The sequence below is a fragment of the Lactuca virosa genome, chromosome 2, assembly GCF_052849685.1.
Source record: "Lactuca virosa cultivar CGN04683 chromosome 2, Lactuca_virosa_CGN04683_v6, whole genome shotgun sequence".
NCBI classification, from domain to species: Eukaryota; Viridiplantae; Streptophyta; class Magnoliopsida; order Asterales; family Asteraceae; genus Lactuca; species Lactuca virosa.
This window is the reverse complement of record NC_136427.1, coordinates 135,032,148-135,057,273: the sequence shown is the minus strand read 5'-3', so window position 1 is coordinate 135,057,273 and position 25,126 is coordinate 135,032,148.

The window sequence follows — 25,126 nt, the reverse complement described above, 5'->3', positions numbered from 1 at the left end:
CCAAAACCAAGAACGGCGGAAACGTTCTGGGGCGGAGGATGTCATGTACAGTATCACAACAATGAATAGTAGTAAACAAGCAACAACATCATCCATTGCATTAATAATTTAATTTTAATACAAGTGTGTTCTGTCAAGTTAAATAGACACCAAAATATAAATCAAAATGAAAGATGAGTCTTGAACGAGCTCCATCTTCTCTAAACCTTGCATCGTACCTGTCTACTGGTGACCTAAGGATACAAGTTATTTTGAAAGAGAGTATCAGCTTTAAAGCTGGTGAGATCATAAGTATTTTAATGTCTATATTTGTATGAAAGTATTTGTAAGTATGTGAAGTGTAAGTATGTAAAAGCTCTTGAATGTTTGTAAAAGGTTTGAATCTCCTAGAAAACCCTATGTTTCCTACTAAAAGTAGCCTTCTACCAAGGCATCTAGTATCTATGTGTGTGTCTCTTGTAAGAGTATGTATTTTCCCAAATCTGACTATCATTAACCAAAAATATAGTTTTTACATTATTGTTTATTGTGTGAAGATCACAAAGTAAATGTAATGGGAAAATGAAATAGTACTGTAGTGTTGTATTAAGTAACTATTGCTGTACTAACTACCTTAAACCAATTGTAATTTAAAGTACCATGTGATCGGCCTGTATCTTGCTACCGACTCTATAGAAAAACGACGATGTAAGACGTCGTAAGAAATGACGTTTGGCACCCGTAGACCTGCAAGTCCCACTGTAGCAAGCAGCAAGGTGTAGGATAGTCAATCCAGTATAGATCTATACACAAACTCATACGCTCCCCAATTAAGGAGATTCTAGATACAAAACGGTCATGGCAGGTGATGTTATGCCCCGTTACGTGGCTCACATAACTGAAGAAATGTATATGTAATGTATGTGCTAGCTGTATTGTATGTTCTCCCTCTGTCTAGCCTGTATTGTAATGTACTGTGTGTACTAGCTGTATTGTGTGTTCTCTCTCTATCTAGCATGTATTGTAATGTACTGTGTGTACTAGCTGTATTGTGTGTTCTCTCTCTATCTAGCATGTATTGTAATGTACTGTGTGTACTAGCTGTATTGTGTGTTCTCTTTTCTATCTAGCATGTATTGACTCATGTATTAACTGACTCATTGTATGATTCATTGATCTAGTAATAGTATTAGTAACTCCCTAAAGTATACCTATAGTAGCTTACTAGTAATATGATTAACTGTATGAGTATGTGCGTATACCCTTGCTACCCAAAAGTATTGAACTGAACGAAATAAGGAACCTTTATATCTATATACATATACATAATATATAACTAGGATTCAAACGACCTTCGGACAAATAACCGATACCCTAAGTCCACAACCCAACGAGGAACAGGAGGTAAGGTGAGTTATCAGTTCTAAGTCCTTTCAATCCTACTTATATAACTATATCTATAAAGATATACATTTAACAGGATATAAGTGTAAAAGGGTTTAAGTAAAAGTATTTGACATGTAAAACAGTTTGGTAAAACAGTTTGAAAAGTAAGAAATCCACTTGTTTGGTAGTTATTAATCACATGTGATTGATATAATAACTATAATAGATCAACTTGTATCCCCCCATAAAAGCATTTAAAAACATTTAAAAGGTTAATTAAGGGGTATGAACTCACCTGTAGTGAGTGGTTTGGATGAACGGACTGTATAGGATGCTAAGTGTCAAGTGAAGACTTGAACACACATAAGGATCCTAGTTAACATATAATAACACATATATGTATCCAATTAGTTATAAAACAACTAATTTACCAAGTTAAGACATCCTAAGACATGTAAAACACTTGATTTAAGTGCTATAAGTCCTAAGGATTGCATCTAAGGGTGGTAGGACCTTGTATTTGAGTTTAGGGTTCAAGGGTAAACTCTTTTGGAGTTTACGGTTTTGTGACCATCACCCCTTGAGTTTACGGTCGTAAACCCATGAGTTTACGGCCGTAAACTCATGGTACTCATACCATTTTGCCATTTCAATCTCTAAAGGTCATAAGAAGCATTCCTACTTCATGTTTAAGCCTTAGGAAGAGATTAGGGCACCATTTCACTCCTTTGTGGAGTTTACGGTCCTTGGACCATTTGTTCTTTGGGTTTACGGCCGTAAACCCAAATGGTTTATGGTCTTTTGATGTTTTCAAGTACTAAGCACATCAAGGAAGGGGTCTAGGCTATTTTCCAAGGCTTGGTAAGGACTAGGGCACACTTTGGCCCCTTTATTAGGGTTTACGGTCTAAGAACATCTTGGACCGTAAACACCTTTGATCTAGTGTTTCCTTGTGATTTCTAGATGTTTTAGGAGTGTAACAAGTCTTATAATACACTAGGATAGAAGTACTTACTAGGTAGAAGCTTGAAAAGGTGCTAAAGTCCAAGAACACTAGTGTGTGTTCTTGGGGAAACTAAGAACACTTGAAGATCTACACAAATGGAATGATTTCATGGATGAAATCATGTAAGATCACTAGATTAGGGTAGATATCAACTAAACAAGGAAGAAAACACTTACTTTCTTGAAGATTTTTGAAGAACTTTGGATGATACTTGAGAGAGAATTGGTTCTAGACTTGGAAGTGTGAAGAAAAGTTAAAAATAAACTAAGTGTCACTTATATAGTCATTAGGGTTTACGACCCTAATACCATTTGGGCCGTAAACTTCAAACTCTTGGAGTTTTTGGAACTTTATTGATGCACAATAAACCCTAAGGCATCCTCTCTCATGTTATCTCCTGAAGCACTAACTTTAAAACACTCAAACTTATTCCAAAAAGCTTGAAAGTTAGCAGAAACTGTTCTGACTTCTATTGAATTGAATGGTTGTACAGAATAGAAATTTCGGGTTGTCACATCATCCCCCCGTTAGAAGGAATTTCGTCCCGAAATTAGAATTTAAGCAAATAAGTAGTTACAAATAACTAAGTAAAAATATGAGGATATTTCAGTTTCATTTGATCCTCTCGTTCCCAAGTGAATTCAGGTCCTCGCTTGGCGTTCCAACGAACCTTCACTATCGGGATACGGCTTTGTTTCGTTTGCTTGACCTCCCGGTCCATGATCTCTACAGGTTCTTCCACGAAGTTGAGGCTCCCGTTGATCTCGATCTCGTCGAGTGGGATTACAAGAGTCTCGTCGGACAGACACTTTTTCAAGTTCGAGACGTGGAAAGTAGAATGTACGTTACTGAGTTCGCGTGGTAAGTTAAGTTTGTAAGCTACAGGGCCGATTCTTGCGAGAATCTCGAAAGGCCCTATGTACCTTGGATTTAGCTTTCCACGCTTTCCGAAGCGGATCAAGCCCTTCCATGGTGAGACCTTCAATAGAACACGGTCGCCCACCTGGAATTCCAACGGTTTCCTTCGTTTATCAGCGTCGCTTTTCTGTCGGTCTCTAGAGGCTTTCAATCGTTCACGAATCTAAACGATCTTCTCTGTCATTTCCCGAATGATCTCTGGACCTGTGAGAGTGCTTTCAGGAACTCGTCCTTTAGCTCATTGGGTATCACCCACCTCAGCCCAGCACAGAGGGGATATGTACTTTCGGCCATAGAGGGCCTCGAATGGAACAGCCTTTATGCTTGTGTGATAACTGTTGTTGTAGGAAAATTCGACAAGGGGTAAATGAGTATCCCATGCTTTCCCAAAGTCGATCACACAGGCTCGCAACATATCTTCCAAGGTATGGATAGTCCTCTCACTTTGTCCGTCGTTCTGTGGATGGTAGGCTGTACTCATGTCCAGCCTAGTTCCTAGGGAACTTTGTAGCGACTGCCAGAACCTCGAAGTGAATCTACTATCTCTGTCCGAGATAATGGATATGGGAACACCGTGCAATCGTACAATCTCCCTAATGTAAGTTCTTGTAAGCTTCTCCATCTTGTCTGTTTCCTTGATAGGCAGGAAGTGTACGGACTTGGACAATATATCGACGATGACCCATATGGTATCAAGTCCACCCGTCATCTTGGGCAACTTGGTTATGAAATCCATAGTGATCCGCTCCCACTTCCATTCCGGTATCTCCGGTTGTTGTAGAAGACCGGAGGGTTTCTGGTATTCGACCTTGACCTTGGCGCAAGTAAGGCATTTACTCACGAAGGTAGCAATCTCTGCTTTCATGTTAGGCCACCAGTATAACTTTTTAAGATCCAGATACATCTTATCTGAACCTGGGTGGACGGAATAACGAGTGTTGTGTGCCTCGTTCATGACCAAGTCTCTGAAACCACCGAGTTTCGGGGTCCAGATCCGATCCATGAAATAATAAGCTCCGCCACCCTTGACCTTCAAGTTCTTATCCATCCCTCTCAGGAATTCACCCGCCATATTTTCAGGTTTCAAAGCGTCGAGCTGAGCCTCCTTAATTTGCATGGACAAGTGTGAATGGATAGTCATAGTCAAAGATTTGACTCTACGACCAGAATATTCTTTCCGACTTAGGGCGTCAGCTACTACGTTGGCTTTACCCGGATGATAACGAATTTCGCATTCGTAGTCACTGAGTAGCTCGACCCACCGTCGTTGTCTCATGTTGAGCTCTTTCTGGTCGAATATATGTTGTAAGCTTTTGTGGTCTGTAAAGATAGTGCTTTTTGTACCATACAAGTAGTGTCTCCAGATCTTCAGAGCAAACACAACTGCTCCTAGCTCAAGATCGTTGGTAGTGTAGTTGACCTCGTGTGTCTTCAGCTGTCTCGAGGCATAGGCGATGACCTTACCTCCCTGCATCAGAACACATCCGAGCCCTTGATTTGACGCATCGCAATAGACAACGAAGTCTTCTATCCCTTCGGGGAGGGATAGTATTGGCGCGGTGCACAAGGATCGTTTGAGTGTTTGGAACGCTCTCTCCTGCTTCTCTTCCCAGTCAAAGGCCACGCCTTTCTGGGTCAGTGTTGTAAGAGGATTCGCAATGCAAGAGAAGTTCTGAATGAACCTGCGATAGTAGCCAACGAGGCCTAGAAATTGACGAATTTCTGTAGGCGTCTTCGGTGCTGACCAGCTCTCAATGGCTTTGATTTTGGAAGGGTCCACGTGTATTCCCTCTTTGCTAACCACGTGCCCTAAGAATTCGATTCTTCGGATCCAAAATTCGCATTTCGAGAACTTCGCATAGAGCGTCTCCGAACGCAGCGTTTCTAAGATCTGTCGAAGATGTTGACTATGTTCCTCCTTACTTCGAGAGTAGATAAGTATGTCATCGATGAAGACGATGACGAACTGATCCAAGTAAGGATGGCACACCCTATTCATTAAATCCATCAACACTGCGGGTGCGTTTGTTAATCCGAACGGCATCACTACGAATTCGTAGTGCCCATAACGAGTTCGGAAGGCTGTCTTTGGAACATCCTCCCCTAGCACTCGCAGTTGGTGATATTTGGATCTTAAGTCGATTTTGGAAAAGAAATTCGCCCCTTGAAGTTGGTCAAATAAATCGTCAATACGAGGCAGATGATAACGATTCTTAACAGTCAACTTGTTGAGCTCCCTGTAGTCGATGCAAATACTAAACGACCCGTCTTTCTTCTTGACGAACAAGACTGGAGCTCCCCATGGTGAGAAGCTTGGTCTTATTAAGCCCTTGCTGAGCAGTTCGTTAAGTTGACTGGATAGTTCTTGCATCTCTGCAGGTTTTAGGCGATAGGGCGATTTGGCTACTGGGGTAGCCCCTGGAACTAAGTCGATTCTGAACTCGACTTGACGTTGCGGGGGTAATCCTAGGAGTTTTCGGTTCTATCTGATCTATTTACTCGATCGGCGGGAAGGGCATTTGATTTGGATTCTAAGTTTATCCACACGGAAATACTATGACTCGTAGTCTTGGGCAGTCTCCGTCCTAAAGTTCATATCGGAAGTCATATTTGGTTCATCAATCACAGTTTCGTGTATACGAGTCGTATATAATTAAGACTGAAAAGGCAATCGAATAAATAATTCTTCTTCAAGCTCACATCCAAACAAGGAAAAGAAGTTGAAGCGGAATTACCAATTCTAAGCCTGTAGAACCTAAATTATATACCACCCTTGCGTATACCTTCTTCAGCGATAGATCAATCGTACGGGTCTTCGGGTTGAACTTGACATACTGTACGAGTGGTACTCCGGGGAGTTTTGCTGAAGTGTCTTCGGGAAGGATACGAGACATAAGGTACTCTCTGCATGAGTACCTCAGAGTTCTGGAATGACGGCTTCGCTAGAAAGGCGATTTCGGAGAAAAGAATTTACACATGAAACTAGCATTGTGAGGATCGCATTTACTCAATTTAAACGATAATGTCGGACTACTCGGAATAAAAGGCGTTAGACTAGATCATAAAGGGTTACAAAACATCACAGTGCAACTTCTACAGAGTTTAAGTACCTTAGGTTTATCTATAAGACTACTGCTGCGAACAAGGTATACCACAAAAAGCAAGTATATGCAGCACGAGAGTCCCTTGACTGACGGGATCTCGCCAAAAAGATAAGACTCGATTTGCACTAGTTTTTAACAGTTTATAAGTCTAATAAAACGAAACGCCCTAATATTTCAACGTGGGTCCGGAGTAATCTCTCCTGCGGCTGTGATCCTTAGTATCTTCCCGTCTGCGCCAGAGTTCTTCGTTATTGGACAATCCTTCTTGAGATGTCCTATCTCACCACATAAATGACACATCTGGCTAGCACCCGCATCGGTGGTGGAAATGATGTGTCGGGTCAGGGTTATGTAGACACGGTCGCTTTCGCTGCTCCTCCTTTTCGAACAATTCCTCTTAAGGTGTCCGATTTCATCGGTACCATAGTAAGCCTGGCTGACTCCGATGTCAGGGGCTTGAGTGATGGGTCGTGCCGGTGCTCCACAACTACGAGCATGGTGCCTTATTTTCAGGCAATTGCAACATTAGATTTCGTAGCAAGCCCCATTATGATGAAAGCTACACTTGTCACACCTTGGAAGTTTTCCCTCGTATGGTCTGATCGGTACTGGGATGGCAGGGGTTGCCACTTGTTGTTGTTGCATGGCAAGTCTTTGGGATCGCTTGCGCTCCTTCTGGGCTTGGCGCTTTCGTTTCTTGTTCTATGTTTTTCGGCTTTGTGAGTCTGTGACTGTTATCATTTGTTGGCTTCCCGAATCGATACAACGATCGAAATTTTCAACCCCCTCGCCTCCTTGCTCGGGCTGTTAGCGTTGAGGTATGCAAGGACAGCTGTCACGGCAGCTGTTACCACTGCTTGGAACGTAGCGGAGTCGATATGAAGGATAGTGGTTTCGTTGCTCGGCTGATTATTCCTGGGTGACGACATGATTCTGTTATGCAAAAGAAAATGAGTTCGTGAGTGGTTAGGGTTGAAGTTAGGAGTATTTCGACCATTCATGTAAAGAGTAGGAGTAAGTTCTTGAGGGTTTGACCTACATCCCTATGATGCAGTCCTAGTAAAGAGTAGAAGTAAGTTCATAGAATGGTTATAAGACAATTGCTATCCAACCTTCGGCAAGAATTGGAAGGAATCCTTGAGCTAATTCACCATAGCTCATTAATTCGACGAAGTGAGGGTTTAGATAGGATTCTAACGATAGCAAAACGAAAGTATCTGAACAGGGATTGACATAGAATTTAGCCGACTGACAATATCGTTGATATTTAAGATGTAATATATTTGGGAAAAATGACCTTGGAGTAGGTCTTACATCATATCCGAAGTAGCAAAAGTTTTGACGGCATACTGGCCTAACTAGAAAGTACTTATAGTACAAAGTTAGTTACTTAGAAAAGTGGTACTTAGAGCATAGATAGGAAGACTATTCTTTCCACCAAGGAAAGAAAGGTAGAATATCCCCTACTGGTCATGGTTATCCCTTGGGTGAACCCTTAGTTTAGCCAGCTGACGCTCCATATCAATGAGGTGCCTTTCGTACACCCTTTGGCGTACTCGGAGCTTTATGACTTCAGCTCGAGTTTCAGCTAGCTCTTGCTGCAGGGTCTCATGGTCTACTCTAGATCTGTCACGAGCATCTTCCAGACGAATGGTGCGGAGGGTATGCATTCTCGTATTGGTGACAACTTCCGTGATTTGATGGAGGGCTGTCCTGCCTTGAATCTCATTTCGGGCCACTCTGCGGACCATGATTGGCAAGACTCTGTCTGCTGAGCCTCCTTCCCTTAGGTCATAAAAGCTTCGGTCTCCATTGAATGGCATGGGCTAATCCTGCCCTTGGCTCCATGTTTCCAAACTTTCCACCCACGGAGGCGTCGGGCCTTGAAAAGTCGGACGAGGGTTAGGATTTGGAACAATAGTCATCGGGGGTAGGTTCTCAACTTCAGGCTCGGAGTCAGAACCATCTGCGAAGCCTTCAGCCTGGTGACCATCCACGGGGATTGGGTGGTCATTTCCTGGATCAGCCTCAAACCCTCCTCCATTACCTTGGTTAGGGAAGTACAAGTTGCCGTAGGGATGGAATCCAGCCATGATCTACGCGAGAAAAGGGATATAAGAATCTAGCACATAAGTAGTTTATAGTAACACAAAATACTCCTATAGTATTTTAGGTTTATGTTCTGTTTTATTGTTTTCATTGTGGTATTGTTGGTAAGTTTTTAGACTTGTTGCAACCTCACAACCACCCTTAGGCACATGCTAGTCACTCCTCGGATAATATAGTTGATCAGGCTATATCTTACCAGTTTTGACTATATGTCTCTAAGTCTACTTGTGCTGCCCAACAATCGTAATACTTTTGTTCTGTCCTAGTGAAACTGATTTTAGTATGAATGCAGGCATGTATACTTAATTAAATATTTTATTATTTAAAAGTATAAACTCTTTATCAGAGTATTTTAATCCCTATTGTATTTATAGTCTGTATATCTTTTATGGGTTAATATACTCAATTCACTATAAACAATGCTCTGATACCAATCTGTCACACCCCAAAACCAAGAATGGCGGAAACGTTCGGGGGCAGAGGACGTCATGTACAGTATCACAACAATGAAGAGTAGTAAACAAGCAACAACATCATCCATTGCATTAATAATATAATTTTAATACAAGTGTGTTCTGTCAAGTTAAATAGACACCCAAATATAAATCAAAATGAAAGATGAGTCTTGAACGAGCTCCATCTTCTCTAAACCTTGCATCGGTACCTGTCTACTGGTGGCCTGAGGATACAAGTTATTTTGAAAGAGAGTATCAGCTTTAAAGCTGGTGAGATCATAAGTATTTTAATGTCTGTATTTGTATGAAAGTATTTGTAAGTATGTGAAGTGTAAGTATGTAAAAGCTCTTGAATGTTTGTAAAAGGTTTGAATCTCCTAGAAAACCCTATGTTTCCTACTAAAAGTAGCCTTCTACCAAGGCATCTAGTATCTATGTCTGTGTCTCTTGTAAGAGTATGTATTTTCCTAAATCTGACTATCATTAACCAAAAATATAGTTTTTACATTATTGTTTATTGTGTGAAGATCACAAAGTAAATGTAATGGGAAAATGAAATAGTACTGTAGTGTTGTATTAAGTAACTACTGCTGTACTAACTACCTTAAACCAATTGTAATTTAAAGTACCATGTGATCGGCATGTATCCTGCTACCGACTCTATAGAAAAACGACGATGTAAGACGTCGTAAGAAATGACGTTTGGCACCCGTAGACCTGCAAGTCCCACTGTAGCAAGCAGCAAGGTGTAGGATAGTCAATCCAGTATAGATCTATACACAAACTCATACGCTCCCCAATTAAGGAGATTCTGGATACAAAACGGTCATGGCAGGTGATGTCATGCCCCGTTACGTGGCTCACATAACTGAGGAAATGTATATGTAATGTATGTGCTAGCTGTATTGTATGTTCTCCCTCTGTCTAGCCTGTATTGTAATGTACTGTGTGTACTAGCTGTATTGTGTGTTCTCTCTCTATCTAGCATGTATTGTAATGTACTGTGTGTACTAGCTGTATTGTGTGTTCTCTCTCTATCTAGCATGTATTGTAATGTACTGTGTGTACTAGCTGTATTGTGTGTTCTCTCTCTATCTAGCATGTATTAACTGACTCATTATATGATTCATTGATCTAGTAATAGTATTAGTAACTCCCTAAAGTACACCTATAGTAGCTTACTAGTAATATGATTAACTGTATGAGTATGTGCGTATACCCTTGCTACCCAAAAGTATTGAACTGAACGAAATAAGGAACCTTTATATCTATATACATATACATAATATATAACTAGGATTCAAACGACCTTCGGACAAATAACCGATACCCTAAGTCCACAACCCAACGAGGAACAGGAGGTAAGGTGAGTTATCAGTTCTAAGTCCTTTCAATCCTACTTATATAACTATATCTATAAAGATATACATTTAACAGGATATAAGTGTAAAAGGGTTTAAGTAAAAGTATTTGACATGTAAAACAGTTTGGTAAAACAGTTTGAAAAGTAAGAAATCCACTTGTTTGGTAGTTATTAATCACATGTGATTGATATAATAACTATAATAGATCAACTTGTATCCCCCCCCCCATAAAAGCATTTAAAAACATTTAAAAGGTTAATTAAGGGGTATGAACTCACCTGTAGTGAGTGGTTTGGATGAACGGACTGTATAGGATGCTAAGTGTCAAGTGAAGACTTGAACACACACAAGGATCCTAGTTAACATATAATAACACATATATGTATCCAATTAGTTATAAAACAACTAATTTACCAAGTTAAGACATCCTAAGACATGTAAAACACTTGATTTAAGTGCTATAAGTCCTAAGGATTGCATCTAAGGGTGGTAGGACCTTGTATTTGAGTTTAGGGTTCAAGGGTAAACTCTTTTGGAGTTTACGGTTTTGTGACCATCACCCCTTGAGTTTACGGTCGTAAACCCATGAGTTTACGGCCGTAAACTCATGGTACTCATACCATTTTGCGATTTGAAGCTCTAAAGGTCATAAGAAGCATTCCTACTTCATGTTTAAGCTTTAGGAAGAGATTAGGGCACCATTTCACTTCTTTGTGGAGTTTACAGTCCTTGGACCATTTGTTCTTTGGGTTTACGGCCGTAAACCCAAATGGTTTATGGTCTTTTGATGTTTTCAAGTACTAAGGATATCAAGGAAGGGGTCTAGGCTAGTGTCCAAGGCTTGGAAAGGACTAGGGCACACTTTGGCCCCTTTATTAGGGTTTACGGTCCAAGAACATCTTGGACCGTAAACACCTTTGATCTAGTGTTTCCTTGTGATTTCTAGATGTTTTAGGAGTGTAACAAGTCTTATAATACACTAGGATAGAAGTACTTACTAGGTAGAAGCTTGAAAAGGTGCTAAAGTCCAAGAACACTAGTGTGTGTTCTCGGTGTTCTTGGTGAAACTAAGAACACTTGAAGATCTACACAAATGGAATGATTTCATGGATGAAATCATGTAAGATCAATAGATTAGGGTAGATATCAACTAAACAAGGAAGAAAACACTTACTTTCTTGAAGATTTTTGAAGAACTTTGGATGATACTTGAGAGAGAATTGGTTCTAGACTTGGAAGTGTGAAAAAAAGTTAAAAATAAACTAAGTGTCACTTATATAGTCATTAGGGTTTACGGCCCTAATACCATTTGGGCCGTAAACTCCAAACTCTTGGAGTTTTTGGAACTTTATTGATGCACAATAAACCCTAAGGCATCCTCTGTCCTGTTATCTCCTGAAGCACTAACTTTAAAACACTCAAACTTATTCCAAAAAGCTTGAAAGTTAGCAGAAACTGTTCTGACTTCTATTGAATTGAATGGTTGTACATAATAGAAATTTCGGGTTGTCACAAAAAAATATTCTATCGTAAATTCACTATTTACGTCTCCTGGTGTCGTGCCGGTTTTGCCGTAAAACTTCGACGGGCCATAACTTCTTCGTTATAACTTGGATTTCGGCGTTGTTTATATGTACAAAACCCTTGTAACATATACTATGACTTGGTTAAGATTAATCCTTCCAAATAATCTTCCTTCAAAAACTCATTTTTAATGCTCTTTGTCTCTAAATTGACTAGCCCGAATCTGCGGGCATTTCATAATTAAAATGAAACTCACACAGAAATCTAAATCAAGAAAAAAAATGTTAACTGGATCCTGTTGGGTAACAAACATCATGGGATTCGACTATTTGATCAAGATCACTCATAAGAATTGAATATGATTTGTAGTTTCGAAAGTTGGTACTGAAACAAATATTTCGTTAAATCTGGAACAAAGTTCCCCGTCAATTCCTTAATTGAGTTGGACATTTTGGGTTTCACTTTCATCACGGTCTCATGATGTTAGATCATTAACACAGAAGTTTGATATGTCTAAATCCTGATTGGTTTGATCATAGATCTCTTGGACATATGTCATTGTGTGTGAAAGTGTAAGAACTTTGTGATGAAAAAGATTTGTTAAAGAATTTCGAAAGTACCACTGCTTTTTGATGGACTCAGCAGATTACTCTAAACTCATTTGAGTAGAGTATGGTAGCTCATGGACTAATGTGAATATAGCCTGACTGGGAAGAAATTTTCTTGATGAAAACTTCATTAAGGCTTCAAAAACACACATCGAGTCAAAAGAGGCTTGAGTCGACATGTTGCAGTATGCTTCTAGGGACAACCTAACTAGTACATAAGATGTCGAAAATGTACCTTCCCATGAAACAGCAAGCATGTTACCTCATAAAACTTGTTCACCCTCTGTTTCATGTTCCATGGTTTTCTACAAAACAAATCAAACAAAAAGAAAATATTTTTGGATTTTTGATTTTAGAAACAATAACAAAAATAAGAAAATCTTTTTGGCATTTTTGGAATTTTTCAAAAACAAAACAACACAAAAATATTTTTGGTGTTTTTGATTTTTCGAAAGAAAACTACTTAACAATCTAACAAAAATTTTGTACCATACTATCGAAAACAATTTGTATGAAATTAACAAAATTTGGACAAACTATCGAAAATTTATTAGAAAGCGAATTTCACTTAATGTCGAAATTGAAGCGTGTCTAAGCGCTGAATGTGAACAGTAACCACTTAACACTTAACGAGATTCTTTTGAAGATCATTCAGCACCTCTGATTCGACATTTTCGTAATTTGACTGTTTTAATTCTTTCGAAATTGTTCCAGGAATTGAATTTCCATCTATCATTCCAAGTCCCTCCAAAATTCTCACAAATGATTTTTCATCAAATGATTTTGTGAAAATATCAGCCAATTGATCAGTTGTTTTCACAAAGTGAACTTCAATATTTCCATCTTCCACATGATCTTTTATAAAATGATAACGAAGAGCAATATGCTTGGTTTTCGAATGTTGTCCAGGATTGTGACAAATGCGTATTGCACTTTGTGAATCACAATACAACGAAATTTTCTTCATGTTGATTGCATAATCATGCAGTTGACTTTGAATCCATATGATTTGTGAAGTGCAAGCTGCAGCAGCAACATATTCAGCTTCTGCTGTGGAAATTGAAAAACATGTTTGCTTTTTCGACTGCCAGCTTACTAACTTCCCATCCAAAAGTTGACATCTGCCACTTGTGCTTTTTCTATCAAGATTGCAACCTCCTAAATCAGCATCTGAAAAAGCTTGTATGAAGAATCCAGTTTTCGAAGGATACCACAATCCTAACGAAATTGAGCCTTTGAGATAACGAAAAATATTCTTGACTGCAGTAAGATGTGGTTCTCAAGGATTTGACTGATACCTAGCACAATTACAAACAGAAAATATAATATCAGGTCGACTTGCAGTAAGGTAAAGTAACAAACCTATCATGCTTCTGTATAGAGTTAAATCAACAGCAGGTTTATCTAACGAAGGTGTAAGCCTTGTTCCAGTCGCCATTGGAACTCGTAATTTTTTTGCTATTCGTCAATACAAAATTTCCAAGCAGATTCTTGGTATATTTTTCTTGATTGATAAATATTCATTCTCTATTTTATCGAATATTTAAACCAAGAAAATTGTTGATTTTTCCCATCATACTCATCTCAAATTTTCTTTTCATCAGATTTTCGAATTCATTAGACAAAGCAGGGTCAGTAGAGCCAACACTAATATCATCAACATAAATTTGAACAAGCATTGGATGATCCCCAACTTTCTTTCGAAAGAGAGTGGGGCCAACTGATCCTTGTTTAAATTTCGAGTGGTTTAAGAAAGAAGCTAAAGTTCCATACCATGCTCTCGGTGCTTGTTTTAACCCATAAACAGCCTTATCTAAAATATAGCAATGATTAGGATATTCTTCATTTACAAAACCTGGAGGTTGTTCTAGATACACTGTCTCTTCGAGTTCTCCATTCAAAAATGCACATTTCACATCCATTTGATAAACATCAAAATCTTTATGAGCTGCATAGGCCAAAAATATTCGAACTGCCTCGAGTCTGGCGACAGGGGCGAAGGTTTCTTCATAGTATATTCCTTCTTGTTGCGAATAACCTTTTACTACAAGCCTAGCTTTATTTCGAACAATATTACCATCTTTGTCTGTTTTGAAAATCCATTTTAACCCAACTATCGAAACATCTTTTGGCTTAGGAATTAATCTCCAAACCTTGTTTCTTTCGAATTCAGCCAATTCAGATTGCATTGCAACAACCCAATCCGAGTGTTCCATAGCAACCTTAACTGTTTTTGGTTCAATTTTCGAAATTAAAACGTTAAACATGCAAAAATCCTGATGAACATTAAGTACCTCATTCTTTGCACGAAGTTAAGCTCTCGTTAACACACCGTCTTGTGGATTTCCAAGCACTTGTTCCTTTGGATGATTTCTTGTCCATTTATCTAATGGTGGATATGCTGGATCAAAATCCAATGGTGCATCTTCAAACATTTCGTCATTTTCAGATCCTGCAACAGAAACATTGTCATTTGAATCATGAAAATTTTCATTATGATCACTATTCGACATAATTGAATCATTTTGCTCCCCCTCAATAGGTTGCTCCCTCTCAATAGGATGATCCCCCTCAACATCATTATCCAATATCCTATACTCCCCCTCGAAAGAATGCTCCCCCTCAACCCGAGTTGTCGAATTCAAGTGATCCCCCTCCACTTGATCATTTAGCATGCTTTCGTCAATTCTTGGAGAATTCGATGTTGAATTCAAGTCTAAAGCATCATGGGTTAATGTCGAATTGTCAGAATGCTTTGAAGCTTCAGGTATGCGATTATCAGTTGCATTAACTTCAACATCAGCATCCATATCTGGAGTACAAAAGATTAAATCATAATCAAAATCTGTCGAATTTGAAATTTCAGACTCAACATTTGATTCATTAATAATTGGTTTGTGATCAAAACATTTTTCGACTTGTTTAACATAATAATCATCACAGGTAAGATTAAATGTTTCTTCCAATTTGCGTTTTCGTTTATTCAAAACTCGATATGCAACCGAATTATGAGAATATCCCAAGAAAAATCCTTCGTCAGCTTTTGACTGGAATTTCGAAAGATTATCCTTGAGATTCATGATAAAACACCTGCAACCAAAAACATGAAAGAATTTGACATTAGGTTTTCGGTTATTGAGAATTTCATAAGGAGTAATGTTGAAACGACGATGAATAAACGATCTGTTTTGAGTAAAACATGCAGTGGAAACAGCTTCAGCCCAAAGATATTGAGGAAGATTCGCATATGTAAGCATTGTTCGTGCTGCTTCACAGAGAGAACGATTTCTTCTCTCAACCACACCATTCTGCTGAGGTGTATATGGTGAAGAAAAATTATGTGAAATCCCTTGATCAACTAAAACCGAATCAAGAAAGTTACTCTTAAATTCAGAACCATTGTCGCTTTTGATTTTTCGAACTTTATTCTTTAAGCTGATCTCAGTCTTATTGATGAAGTCGATCATTACTTGAGCAACCTCAGATTTTAACCTGAGAAAATAAACCCAAGTAAACCGTGAAAAGTCATCAACAATAACTAAAATGTACCGTTTCTTATTGAGTGGCTCAACAGTCGATGGTCCACATAAGTCAATGCGAAGTAATTCCAATGGTTCAACAATCTTTGAATCAATAACCACAGGATGACCTTTGCGATGTTGTTTTCCTGGTTGGCAAGCTGCATATAAAGTATCCTTATCAAATTTTAACACAGGAAAACCTCGGACAAGATCATCAACTACCAATTTGTTGATATTTCGTAAATTTAAGTGAGAAAGTCTTCGATGCCAAAGCCAGCTAACATCAGCTGAAGCTTTTGAGAGTAAAGACACTGGGGGTTTTCCGACGATTGGTTTGATATCGAGAGTAAACATGTCTCCATGTCGTTTGGATTTGAGCAAAACTTCTTTAGTGTTAACATTTGAAATGATGCTTCCTGCTTCGTTAAACACCACTTGATTGCCAGTTCCCACAACAAGTTGTGAAACACTTATCAAATTATGTTGGAGACCTTCGACATATGCAACTCTCTTAACAGTAAACTTCCCGTTCGTGACTTTGCCATATCCTTTCACCTGACATTTGTGATTGTTTCCGAATATAACTACTCCTGCATTCTCCAAACTTCGATAATCATGCAAATTCTCCTTCTTTCCAGTCATGTGACGAGAGCAACCACTATCAATGTACCATTTATCATCATATTTCTCGTCACACAAAACCTGAAATTAATGAAAGAATTTAGGTACCCAAGGCTGTTTAGGTCCTTGTTTATTAGCTTTGAAAACCGAGTGAAATGAAGAACCTAAAACGCAATCACGAACTTTTGATTTGAAAGTATCAATTAAGTAGACATCATTAGGTAAAGGTGCAGAAACATAAGTTTTCAAAGGTTTAGGATTGTCATTGACATTCGCCTTTTTGTTCTCAGTTTGTTTCTCATCATGTCTATCTTTCGAAACTGATGTCCATGTTTTTACAGAAATATTTGATTCTTTTGAAGATGAACTTCCATTTGAGAAATCATTCACATATTTCACATTAGCTTCTCGAATTTTTTGTTGGGAAAAATTTCGAGATTGATACATCTTTCCTTTCCCTTCAAGCCAATGGTCGATATTCTTCACATTTGATGAACCCTTAGTGTATGAAACTTTCGAATTCTGCTTCCCAGAAGAATTTGGAAAATTTGGTTTTTGTGGAGTGAAATCAACATTTGATTTAGGACGAAAATTTTCAAATTGTCCATTTTTAACACTGTTTTCGACATTTGTGATTCGAGAAAATCGATTTTGAAAATTCTTTGATTGAGTTGGTGTGGGAGTGTGTTTTAAATTTTGAGTTTAAGAAAATCTTTGTTGTGAATGATGAGAAAAACGATTTGTGAAATTTTGATTTTGAAATTTCTGTGATGAATGATTAAAATTTTTCGAAAATGATGTAGTGGCTTGAGTTTTATCTTTCGAAAATCTAGTTTGTGAAATGGATTCAGACAATGACTTATTAAATTGAGCGGGATTTTTCTGATTGTCTGAATGTGACGAAGACTTAAACTTAACAGATTTGAACTCTGTCTTTTCAGATGTTTTCTTTCTTAAGCCATTTTGTTTCTTTCGAGACTCAACAGTTTGCCAGAAAATTTTCTTTCGTGCTTGTCTTTTTGAAATTTCATTATCTTTTGAAAATTTGTCAATTTGATCTTTAAATTCTTTTGAATTGATTTTGACAACTTGTTCAGTTTTCTTCTCAATTTGTTTTGGAATTTCGTTTGAAACTTTTTGTTTTACAATCCATTTTCTTTGAGGTTTTTGTCTTTGAAAAGTGTATGTATTCTTTGTGAGATTATTTTCAATAGTACTCTGATTTGCAAAAAATCCTTCATCAGATGTTTGTTTGTTTTCTTCTTCAACCAATTTGTTAAATTCTTGTTTAATGTTTTCGACATTTCCTTTTGTCACAAACACTTGGTTTGGAAAACCAACATCATCTGAGCATTTGAAGTTCTGATACACCACTTGATTAGTTTCGAGATAATGAGCACCCTTTTCAGTCATTACCTTGTCAAATTTTTCAGTGTCACCATACACCTGATCAACAACAATTCGTGGAATTGCTATTTCTTTCGAATCTTTACTTGTTGATGGTGGTTTTTTCAAAACTTCATCACCATTTTCATCATCACTGCTATCGGTTTGACTATCTCTGACACTCACATGATCGAAATCAAAAACTTTCGAAATTGAGGGTTTGTCAGTGTCAATCTTAACCAACGAATCATTACACTTTTCTTTTCCTTTAGACTTAGAGGCAAAATTAATGATAGACAACTGAGAACAATCAACATCCTCAAAATCACTAATTTCGCTAATATTATCAAAATTATCTTCAATATCAGCAAAATTATATTGAGAATAAGATGTCGATTTCTCAGTTCTTTTCAAAATTTTAATTTGTTCAGTTTTGGTCAAGGTATCATTTACAATACCAACTAATTCATCTGCATCAAGATATTCGTCAATTTTCACAATTCCATAAGCATATCTATCATCATGAATTTTATCAAATTCTGCAATTGTTTTCTCACAATCATAAGAAATGTTATCAACCTTCTCTCTCTCGTAAGCTAGAAAAGGTAATAACTTCCTATGTTGTTCCTTGCTTATATCAGATGAATGATGCAAAACATGTAATTTCGCGTAAAGTCTTTTCGCAAAATTACAATATATGTTCCTTTATGCTAAAAACAATTTAACTGCATTACTCAATGAATCCATATCACACATTATATTTGTAATCTGTAACTCTAGACTTTCTACTTTTATTTTCTTGAAATCTAGCTGCTTCTGAACCTCTAGCAACTAAGAAGTTGATTTCTTAGCCTCGTTACTAGCAGAGATAACCAAAGTATCGAAATAAGCAACAGTATCATCAAAAGCAATTAATTCAGAATCATATGCACTTAAAGGAATATTAAAAGATTGAAGAATAGAACATACCTTTGTTGTCATGGGTGATTTATCTCCTCCTGTGGTCATAAAAAATGACCAATCACCGCTTCATCACTTTCTTCCTCAAACTTGGCATACATCGACCCATGCGTAGGATTATGCATTTCCTCGTCATCAAAACCTGAGGACCAGATTTGGTATGTTCCTTCATCATCATCCTCACCTTTTGCCATAAGAGAGATTCCTTTTGCTTTCGACCTTACTTCCTCCAAGCGTTCGACATAATATGCTTCGTCTTTCACTTTATTTTTCTTTTCTTCCTTCTTCCGGAGCATACAATCACTAGACATATGATTTGCACCATGACAATAGTGACAATAAATTCAAGAGTCTCCTTTCAGCTTTTTCTCAACTTTCTGCTCTTCCTCTTTAACATCACTTTTCTCACTTTTCTTTTTCTCTTCTCCTCCTGCTTTTGCCACGAATTTTCCTTTTCCCTCAACAATTTTCGACTTTGAATTAAAAGGTTTCTTGAAAAACTTATTTACCCTATTATTCGAGTAAAATGCAACAGCTTCATCGTCCGAATTAACCAAAAATCCTTCACTATCAGAATCTTCATTTTCGACTGACTCTTTCTCATTAACTTTCGACATCAAAGCTAATGGTCCTCCAACACTCATTTTCGATTCCTTAGCAATTTCATTTACTTCTCCTTCATGAGTTTTTAGCAGATTGTACAAGTAATTAAATGTCGAAGTATCGAAACTCTGCTGAGTTTTCACCATCAATGTCACATTCCTCCATTCTTTGTGTAAGCCCATGATGAATGTCAGATTGAACTCCATGGTTATTCGAGTAATTCCATGGCGATTACATTTGTAGATTAATTCGTTCAAACGATCATAGTAATCTTCTATTGATTCACCATCCTTCTGTTTTAATTCTTTCAATTCAATCAAACAATGTTTAACAGAATTCATCTTAGTCTTTTCACTTCCTTGAAACTTTTCTTTGAGATTGTTCCAGATGTCTTTTGCAGTTGTACAGCTTCTGACATAGTTGTACACAACAGGAGGCAACGCACCACACAATTCTCTCATACATCTTTTCTCAAGCTTCTTCAGTCTATTAGATTGATCAGTAACACTTGAAGTTCCAGATGAAGATCCAATTGCTTGAACATTTGGTGGAGGAGTACCATTTCCAGTAATACATGGCTAGAGCTCCTCATCCAGCCCGTTCAAGTAGTCTTGCATGCGATGAGCCCATTAATCATAGTATTCTGGGATGAGCATAGGAATCTTAGTTGAAGATTCTAGCAGATGAGAATAGGATGTCACTGAGTTCAGATTGAAATTAGCCATGAACGTACGGATGAATTTTTTCAGAAAATCTTAAGTGTTTTTGGAAACAAATAGCTGAAATGATCAGAGATTTCAAGCAGAACACTCGATTCAACAAATCAGTTGCAGAATCGAATCACAACTGTAGATCAATAATGATTTTCAAAACAAAAGGCGCGGAAACTTTTGAATCCAGAATTTGATTCAAAAACCTTTTGATTCAGAATGAAAATCAGATCACAGAGATATGATTCCTGATCTGATACCAATTGATGTGAATTATGAACATTGGTTTGGCATGCGGAATTAAAGAACACACAAAGAACACGGTGATTTCGGTGTTTAAGAGATGCATTCGATTATGTAAGGTGTTACAAAAAAGGATCTAGATCTAAATGTTCATAATTAACATAATTTCGAACATCAAATCCAGTCAGTGCACAAATTGCAACATTACTTTTGCATTCTCCTTATACCCATCGACATCGACATTGGCAATAAAAACTTCAATTTCCAAAAATTATTAAAGATGCGAACATGAACTTTGTTCGACATCAAGAACATATACCCCGTCGATTTCGAACTTAAACCTCAAGTCAAATATGATTTCAACATCTACAGCCCAAATACAACTTGTATCTATCAATTTCATCTACCAATTCATCAATTCATTGCTTAAATCTTGACTTTGACTTTCTGCTTTGTTTGACTTTTCGAAATCAAAGTGCAAGAAACACCAAATTTACGATTCTATCACCGATTTTCAGATCAAACAAAGAATCTTCAACTTGTTCTTCATTACATTCAAGTATTCTTGACCAAGATTTATAAGATCTCAAAATCAATTTCCGATTTTGAAGTCTAGATACGAACAAACCCAATTTCATCATACACAAATCATCTGAAATTGATTTCTAAGTTCAGATTAACAATCAATAACAAATGATTGTTAAGAACGATGAGATGAAAATCAAGTATGTATCATTGTGTGAAAAGTCGTATGAGGATTAGGATAGTTTATCAAATACCGATTTTTGTTTAAACGAATGTAATAAGTTATTGGGCTCACAATTTTTTAAGATATCATATCAAACACTTTTGGGGTCAAGATACATGAATAGCAATAGATTTTGAACTTTAAATCAAATGGGCTCATGAACTTCAAACAGTAATAGGTATGTCAAAATTACACTCAATTTTTGAACAAGATCTGGATCAAAATTGGACTATTGCAAATTTAAAATCAAGTCAACCAAACAAATATGAGATTGGATCGGGCTTGATCAAAGAAAGATTTATTATATCTTAACAAACGTGTTTTTCAAAAAAAAATTGATCCAACGAATCAAAATGATCAAAAATTAAGAACGCAACACACGAATCAATGAGATTAAGAGAGATCATAGAGAGAGACTCACCATAAATGCTCCAATTGTGACAAATTTTGCCAAACCGAGAATCGTTTCTTCAAAAAATCGTGTTGATCTTCGAAGACCCGCTCTGATACCAATTGATGAATTATTGAATCAAGTAATGAAATCAAAATCAGAGTATCCACAATGGAGAACACAGAATGTAAATAAGATCTTGTTTCAGATCATATTATGCTTCACGGTTATAGAGAGAAAACAGACAAGAAAAACTCCCAAAACTCTTATCTAACTCTAAGTAACATTCCCTATTTATAGGAAAACAGTAAAGCATACAAAAAATTACAAATGACTAAACTTCACAGATTCGACATAAAATGCCTTTGCAAAATAACATTACATTTCGACACCTTAAAATACAACTTCGACCCTTACATTTTGAAATAAAAGAGAGCGAACTATCTACACCTCAGTCCAACTATTATATCTTATTGTGGTGGTATACCAAATAGTTGTATGATAAATAATACCATTGTCATTAAAAATTTCTTTAAATATTATTAATAACGTCACCATTATCAGAACAAAGAAAATATTAACCGATTTATGAAACATACTTCTTTAAAAGATTATATAAATTATAAATTTTCAAAAACTTTCCCTTTATTTTTTTAGTAAGAAAATCCACACATCTTGTAAATTAATCAAGAATAGTCAAGAAAAATATGTAACCCTCATTAGTGATAATCCTATTTGGGCCCGATACATCAACATGATAAGGTCACATAAAGAAGATGCAACATGAATAGTAAGAGGAAAACATAGTATCTATTTTATACAAATGCTAGTCTTGATTACAATAATAGATTACACAATGCACTTTATGATTTACAATATATATATATATATATATATATATATATATATATATATATATATATATATATATATATATTAAAAGTGTACATGCTTATGAATAGTTCCCCAAGCCAGCCGAGTATTCTTCATTGGCTTGTAATGTAACACCAAAATCTTGAGGTACCCCCTTTTATATTTTTCATTTGTAGAATTTTTGCTTTGTGACGACGTGGTTGAGGCACCATAACGTGGCAATGCATGATTCATTCGTGTGCTTCATTAAATTCGCCAGGGCGTGGCAGCAGATAGCTACGAAATGGCAATTGGTATATGGAAACCCTAACTTTTCGGGGTATCTAAAGGAAAGTGGGATGCTGAGCTTCCTTATCCTTAGCCTCCATCACTCTCAAACCCTAGAAAACCTGAAGCTAATCCTCATTGGTGCTCTTGTACTTATTCTAGTAGTCTTATGGTGGTTTTGAAGAGAGAAGAAGAAGAGTTAGCATCTTGATTCTGGAAAACAATCCTTTCCTCCATTTTGGGTGCATCTTTCTGACTCTTTGTAATTCCTCAAGCTTCAAACTTTTGTGTTATTCTTCATAGATCTAGGTTTTGGAAGCATGTTTTGGTCCCTTTTGAAGCAAGAGGTAGTTGTTACCCATTACCATGTGGAAATGAGAGGGGATCAACATGTATTTCATTAGGAAGCTACCGAGGACCGCATGAGGGGTGACTTCGATTTGGGTCATCGTGGATAAATTGACCAAGAGTGTTCATTTTATTCCGATTCAGGAGAGCATCTCTACGGATAAATTGGCGGATGTTTATATTGAGGAGGTTGTAGCGCGACACATGGTTCAAGTCTCGGTGGTTTTGGATCAGGATGTTCGGTTCACTTCCAAGTTCTAGAAGAGATTTCATGAGGAGTTGGGCACTCAGCATTTCAGCAAACCCTTTCATCCACAGACAGATGAGCTGAGTGAGTGGACTATTTAGGTGTTGTACGATATGCTTCGGGCATGTGTACTGAATTTTCACAGTGGTTGGGATACGTATCTCCCATTGGCTGAGTTCTCTTACAACAACAACTACTACGCCAGTATTGATCGACCTCCTTTTGAGATGCTAAATGGAAGGAAATCTCGGACCCCAGTTTATTGGGGCGCGGTTAGGTATCGAGTTATGGACAATATCAAAGTAGTACTCAGGACCATTGAGTTGATCCAGTAGGTGAGCAGAAGGATTCAGACCGTACAGAGCCAACAGAAAAATTATGCTGATAGGCCCGATCAAATTTGTAGTTTTAGGACGGGGACATGGTACTCCTGAAGGTGTCACCATGGAAAGGTGTGACATCCCCAAATTCACGGTCATTTAAAAAATTTTATTTATGCTTATTTAAAAATCAGAGTATCCTTTTTGAAGAATTGTATTGCGGAATTTGTTCCCAGAAAACATGATAAATATATTATCAAATCATTTTCGAAGAAATATAGTTTATTCATTTTAAAACATTGTGATGGCATCGTCAATACAGAAACATAAGCATAAACAGACCTTACATTCATTTATACTAATGAATTACATATATGTTAATCTCTCATTGTAATGTATCTTCGCATTGATACCTGTGAAACAAATAAACTGAGTGGGTCAGGTTGGGAAACCTGGTGAGTACATAGGATTTTTAACCCACAATAATATAGTTAATTTGTTTCTTTACATAGTTCATGTCAAACAATCAACTCGATTTACCTATCAGCATCATCTTCTTTATTCTTAAGGATCTACCCTAAGAATCATTCATTTATTCCTAAGGATTGTCTTAAAGAATAAGCACGAAGTCCATTACTGCTAGGATTCATCCAACAAGCACTAAGTCCATAGCTACCGATGTTATCTGTTAGACACAGCTGCCAATACTATCCATTAGGTAATAAGTTCATAGCTACCAATGTCCATTCATAAGGCACTAAGTCCATAGCTTCCAGGGTTTTTAGAATAAATCTGGTGAACACGAAGTTCAAAAGTTAGGCATAACTTCCAATATTATCCATTAGGCGTAGCTGCCAAGATTTTTAGAGCGCATCTAGTGAACATATAGTTCAAAAACACCTACTGGTTACGAGCCTGCTAGTGTTCCATGGGACTGTCTAGAATAATCTATGGTTGTCATCTATACTCTTCTAGATGACTGGATCAACTTCAAGGTCAAGGTTTCTCATCATCTTTCACCTCTCAACATCTATATCATCTTCCATCTCTCGTCGTTAATATCATCTTTCATCTACCCATCATTACCCAATACATTTATAAGTATAAAAATATGTATACAGTTTAAATCACGTAAAACATGTCTAAATCATTCATCCAGCATAGATACCAGGAACACATATAATAAGCACATATAGCATGTATTAATATTAAATATTTCATATCTATGTGTAAGATGAAAGTAACTGTGTACTTACTTGTTAAAGTGATGACTCGAAATTCGGGCAGCGCATTTCCTTCTAACAATTGTATTTTCCTTCGATGAAACGTAGTGTCATTATTACTATACTTTAGTCTATTATCTATTGCGACTAATTATTAGTCTAGATTCATCATTAACTCAAAGTCTACGCCACGATATATCTGATGGGTTTTG